General features: G+C 43.2%; 1 long non-coding RNA gene across 1 annotated transcript; it reads right to left on the bottom strand.

Annotated features, from left to right (window-relative positions):
* Nucleotides 1-1,735: 1,735 nt before the first annotated feature.
* On the bottom strand, nucleotides 1,736-3,242 carry LOC118558130. Its single transcript, XR_004928164.1, has 2 exons — nucleotides 3,198-3,242; nucleotides 1,736-1,874 (listed from the first exon to the last, which is right to left on the bottom strand). It is a non-coding gene; the product is annotated as an uncharacterized LOC118558130 (long non-coding RNA).
* Between the last annotated feature and the right edge of the window lie 3,207 nt (nucleotides 3,243-6,449).

The raw sequence follows: 6,449 nt of genomic DNA, 5'->3' as shown, positions 1-6,449 counted from the left end.
AACCAGTCTACATGTGCTTTGTGGATCTGGAGAAGGCATTCGACCGTGTCCCCCGAGGGATCCTGTGGGGGGTACTCTGGGAGTATGGAGTACCGGACCCTTTAATAAGGGTGTCAGAGTCTGGTCCGCATTGCCGGCAGTATGTTGGGGTCGTTTCCGGTGAGAGTTGGACTCCGCCAAGGTTTTCCTTTGTCACCAATTCTGTTCATAACTTTAATGGACAGAATTTCTGTCCATAAAAGTTGCTCGGGGTGGCTCCTCCACGTCCAGAGGAGCCAGTTGAGGTGGCTCGGGCATCTGGTCAGGATGCCTCCTGGACGCCTCCCTGGTGAGGTGTTCCGGACACGTCCCACCGGGAGGAGGCCCAGGGGAAGACCCAGGACACGCTGGAGGGACTATGTCTCTCTGCTGGGAACGCCTTGGGATTCCCCCGGAGGAGCTGGCCCAAGTGGCCGGGGAGAGGGACGTCTGGGCCTCCCTACTGAAGCTGCTGCCCCCGCGACCCAACCCCAGATAAGCGGAAGAAGACGTACGGACGGATAAAAACTGGCATTCAATCCAAGTCATTAAATAATACATGACAGATGTTGGCCTTGGCTATGGTTGGGGGTGACAAAAGCTTTCTACAAGGGAATACACTTATTTATTCCGTCTAATCATTTTCACACATTGATTACTTTCTCACCAGCAACTTTTTGGTACCATATCATTTCAACCAAACCATTTATCCAATCATCATATCGGATATGATGATTGGGTTTTATTTTAGTTTTATATTACACACAAAACTGAAATAAATCTGAGCAAAAGATGGCGGTTATACACTTCTCTAATGCAAGAGACAGAATTAGATTTATATTTAAGGAAACAGAGGTCATTATTTAAGGAAATAAATTATATAATAAACACATTTTGCACCCTCATCTGGGAAACAGCAAAAACCATGCTAGGAGGGAAAATTATGTAAGAGAGAATCAGAGTATTTTACTGTCACCGCGGTAAAATTTCTCTTTGGCCACTTTGACTCACATTACACATAATGAAGGCAAAAACTGACAAGTAAACGGGCAATGAGCAATGGCTACAGTATTATTTTTTGTATAATAATGAGGTAAATCACAGATAGCAGATAATGAGGTAGTGTACAGTAGGCACTAACATTATGGTGTTTGTAACATATGGCATGCTGGTAAACTTAACAGCATCATTAATAAAAAGACACTTTCAATACTGTGGAGTTGATGCTACTTTGGGGGTTGGGTAGGGGGATTTGATTCCTCCACTTTCACACAAACACATCTTTTACCCTTGATTCATCGCAGCAACTAATATTAGAGAAAAGAAAAACAATAATGCAAATATGACAACTGCCGAAATTAAGATAATAATGTGTGTGTTTATTTGCCTTTGTTTGTTTGTCTCTCCTCTGTTCTTCATTCTTATTTTATTGAATATTGATATTATTATGTTGTAGATTAACACTATTGTTTGTTAGCCTTTAATGTTTGTTTTGTATTCACTAATTGGTGAATGAAAGATCTTGTGACTTTTTATACCACGATTAATTAAAATTGGCTCAACAGCTACTATGAATACATTCATTTTGGCATCATTCAATAACCACCATGTTCTTTTTTCTGTCATAGCAACTGAAGGTCATAGAAGATATTTGTCCTCATCTGCACCAGGTTCCTCCGTACCTGAGAGTTTCCAGTCTCCAGCACGAATCCTTCAGTCCAGATGACAGCAGCTTCACTCCTGAGTCTCCTGGATGATTGTAGCTCAGGTCCAACTCTTTCAGATGCGAGGGGTTGGAGGTCAGAGCTGATACCAGAGAAGCACAGCCTTCCTCTGAGACCAGACAGCCTGACAAGCTGCAGACACACAATTCAACGCATTATGAGAACTTGAGGAAGTTGAGGTAGTTTTGGTCCATGAAAGAGCACTTCGCTCTCAGACTGCAGGTCTGCTGGTGGTTCCTAGAGTCTCTAAAAGTAGAATGGGAGGCAGATCCTTTAGCTGTCAGGCTCCTCTCCTGTGGAACCAACTCCCAGTTTTGGTCCGTGAGGCAGACACCCCGTCTACTTTTAAGACTAATCTTAAAACTTTCCTTTGTGACAAAACTTCTAGTCAGAGTGGCTGATGTTACCCTGAGCTACCTCTATAGTTATGCTGCTATAGGCTTAGGCTACTGGAGGACATCAGGGTCTATTTCTCTCTCTCTACTGAGTTCTACTGTTCTCCAGTTTTGCATTGCCTGTCGTCATTTCAGTTTTTAACTTTTTGCTCTCTCTCTTTTATCTTCATAGTAGGTACACCTGGTCTGGCGTTCTGTTAACTGTGACATCATCCAGAGAAGACGGCTCACCCGCTACTACCATCTAATGTAGAACAGATTACTAGATCAATGTGTGCTTCTGAGCTTTTTTGTCTCTCTTGTTGTGTCTCTGCTCTGTCTTCTCTAACCCCCAGTCGGTCGAGGCAGATGACCGTTCATACTGAGCCCGGTTCTGCCGGAGGTTTTCCTTCCCGTTAATGGGGAGTTTTTCTTCCCACTGTTGCTTCATGCTTGCTCAGTATGAGGGATTGCAGCAAAGCCATGTACAATGCAGACAACTCTCCCTGTGGCTCTACGCTTCCCCAGGAGTGAATGCTGCTTGTCGGGACTTTGATGTAATCATCTGGTTCCCTTATATAGGAACTTTTTTGGACCAATCTGTATAATCTGACCAAATCTGTATAATATGATTGAACTTAATTTTGTAAAGTGCCTTGAGATGACATGTTTCATGAATTGGCGCTATATAAATAAAATTGAAATACATTTAGGTAGAAGTTCCAGACTGGCTTTTGTTAGTGTGGAAAAACCCATAAGGCTGGTGCTGAACTGGTTGATGAAAATGGAATGGAAACTCTACGGAAGGCAGTTGGCTTCAAGCTTTTTTAAATTGGTCCAAAAATACCAAAGATATACTGGTTATCCAAGTAGAACAACTGTTCTGGTGTTTAGAAAGCTTTAATGTAACTGATAGTGCCAATAAATGAAGCTGATTAAGAATAAATCAGTAGTTTATATACATAGGAAATAAAGGTCAGACTGGAAAAGTTGAAAAAATCTGCTGAAAAAACATTTATATCATTTCTGAGAGCAGGTAATGGACAGAAATCTGGTTTCTACAGGATTGCGAACTTTGTACCTGAGAGTTTCCAGTCTGCAGTTTGGACTCTCCAGTCCAGCAGAGAGAAGCTTCACTCCTGAATCCTGCAGGTTGTTGTTACTCAGGTCCAGTTCTCTGAGACTGGAGGACTGGGAGCTGAGAACTAAGGAGAGAGCTTCACAGCTTCTCTCTGAGAGGTTACAGCCACTCAGTCTGAGGAGACAGGGAGAAACATCTGGTATAACATTATAAATAAACTGAAGAAACATGAATCAATATTAACCTCATTAGCAGATTTCACACTATCAGAAATACAAACAGCAACAATCTGTGTCCTTACAGAGCTTTGTTGGAGGCTTTAACCACTGGCAGCAACCTCAGAAGAACCTCCTCTGAAGCAGAGTATTTCTTCAGGTCAAACACATCCAGATCTTCTGCTGATGACCCTAAGATGAAGATCAGAGCTGACCACTGAGCAGGAGACAGTTTATCTGTGGAGAGACTTCCTGAACTCAGAGACTGTTGGATCTCCTCCACTAGAGAACGATCCTTCAGTTCATTCAGACAGTGGAACAGATTGATGCTTTTCTCTGCAGACACATTCTCACTGATCTTCTCCTTGATGTACTGAACTGTTTCTTGATTGGTCTGTGAGCTACTTCCTGTCTGTGTCAGCAGACCTTGTAGGAGTCTCTGATTGGTCTGCAGTGAAAGTCCCAGGAGGAACCGGAGGAACAAGTCCAGGTGTCCATTTGGACTCTGTAAGGCCTGATCAACAGCTCTCTGGTGAAGAGACTTAGAAAACAAGAAGCCTAAAAACCACTTAGATATTGATTGTGTTTCTTCCATCAGGTTGACACCAGAGGTGATGAAGGTCAGATGAACATGAAGAGCAGCCAGAAACTCCTGAACAGTCAGATGGACGAAGCAGAACACCTTGTCCTGGTACAGCCCTCTCTCCTCTCTAAAGATCTGTGTGAACACTCCTGAGTACACTGAGGCTGCTCTGATATCGATGCCACACTCTGTCAGGTCTGATTCATAGAAGATCAGGTTTCCTTTATGCAGCTGATCAAAAGCCAGTTTTCCCAGAGACTCAATCATCTTCCTGCTCTCTGGACTCCAGAGTGGATCTGTTTCAGCTCCTCCATTATATTTGACCTTCTTCACTTTGGTCTGAACCACCAGGAAGTGGATGTACATCTCAGTCAGGGTGCTGGGCAGCTCTCCTCCCTCTCTGGTCTCCAACACGTCCTCCAGAACCGTAGCAGTGATCCAGCAGAAGACTGGGATGTGGCACATGATGTGGAGGCTTCTTGATGTCTCCATGTGGGAGATGATCCTCCTGGCCTGCTCCTCATCTCTGAACCTCTTCCTGAAGTACTCCTCCTTCTGTTGGTCAGTGAACCCTCTGACCTCTGTCACCATGCCAACACACTCAGGAGGGATCTGATTGGCTGCTGTAGGTCGTGTGGTTATCCAGAGGCGAGCAGAGGGAAGCAGTTTCCCCCTGATGAGGTTTGTCAGCAGAACATCCACTGAGGTGGACTCTGTAGCATCAGTCAGGATCTCCTGGTTCTGGAAGTCCAGAGGAAGTCGACTCTCATCCAGACCATCAAAGATGAACAGAACCTGGAAGTGTTCAAAGCTGCAGATTCCTTTGGTTTCAGTAAAGAAGTGATGAACAAGGTCCACCAAGCTGAACTGTTTCTCTTTCAGCACATTCAGCTCTCTGAAGGTGAATGGAAATATGAAGTGGATGTTCTGGTGGGCTTTGTCTTCAGCCCAGTCCAGAGTGAACTTCTGGGTTAAGACTGTTTTCCCAATGCCAGCAACTCCCTTTGTCATCACTGTTCTGATTGGTTGATCTCTTCCAGGTGGGACTTTAAAGATGTCTTCTTGTCTGATGGTTGTTTCTGGTCTGTGTGGTTTCCTGGATGCTGTTTCAATCTGTCTGACCTCATGTTCATCATTGACCTCTCCAGTCCCTCCCTCTGTGATGTAGAGCTCTGTGTAGATCTGGTTCAGAAGGGTTGGACTTCCTGCTTTAGTGATCCCCTCAAACACACACTGGAACTTCTCCTTCAGACCAGATTTAAGTTTATGTTGACAAACTGGAGCAAGATGTTCTAAATGAACAGAAAAAGTGAAATTAGGAAGGAAACCAAATGATCCTCTGAAGATGATGTGAATAAATGTGATTCCATCTCTTCAGACATCAGTAAATGTGTGATTTATCCATCAGGTTAAATCTTTGTAGAAATCCTCTTACTGCTCTGCAGACGGTCAGCCAGCTCCTCCTGCTTCATCCTCCTCAGGAAGTTCACAGTGATCTTCATCAGTGCCTCTCTGCTGCTCCTCCTCTGCTCTTCATCCTCACCTTCCAACACCTCCTCATCATCTCTCTGACTCTCTGAGCAGTCTAGGTCATCTGGACTCAGAACCTTCTGGATCTTCTTCAGCTCCTTCTTCACAAAAGTGACAATGTTGTCCTCCAGCAGCTGGAACAGAATAATATATGAAGGACACATCAGACTGAGATCATGGATCCAAACATCAGAACCATGTTGGACAAACTGACGGTCCACTGGTCCACAAAGTCCAGCATGGAGACGACTGAACAGAACCGATGGAAAAGTAGTTGTTCTACATATAGAGACCATAAATACGGAGTCCAGCTGGGTTTAATGCTGCTGGGCAGACGGACCTCTGGGAACCTCTGAGTTCTGCTGGTCCACTCTGTGGAGGAACCAGAACAATTAGTTCGTGTTCTCTCTGTCCACAGAGAGACAAACACAAAGTAAAGGTCCTTGAAGTTGATTAAATATTATCTGGATTTTAGAAGTGAACCAGTTTACTCCCTGCGGTGCTAAAGGTTTACTGGTTCTGATGATGATAAAATTGTCTCATTATTTTTATTCTCTTTCACTTTTTTAACCATGTGAAGCAGCTAAAACACCAGGAAATTACTGCAACAAAATGTCTGTAGTAGATTATGTTTATAATGGCCAAATACAATCAATCAGTTCCTCAATTTGTGTTTTAAATGGTACTTTTTGAAGTACTTTGTATGTTTTTTAAATTCTACTTTTTGTAGTTTTTTGATTTACTTCCAATACTTCCAGTAAATAAATCTTGGTAAAAAACACAGAAAATACTGTAAGGGGGAAACTCAAAGCCTGTTTATTATGTTTAGGACGTTTCTGGCTGAAAACAAACTTCAAAACTTGTTAGGATTATTTTATTGTGAAAACATTATTCAAAGAATCTTCATGAAGCATCAGTGATAGT

The sequence above is a fragment of the Fundulus heteroclitus genome, unplaced genomic scaffold (assembly GCF_011125445.2).
Source record: "Fundulus heteroclitus isolate FHET01 unplaced genomic scaffold, MU-UCD_Fhet_4.1 scaffold_101, whole genome shotgun sequence".
Classification (NCBI taxonomy): Eukaryota; Metazoa; Chordata; class Actinopteri; order Cyprinodontiformes; family Fundulidae; genus Fundulus; species Fundulus heteroclitus.
The sequence above is the reverse complement of the archived record's forward strand: the minus strand, read 5'-3'. Positions and strand labels throughout refer to the sequence as shown.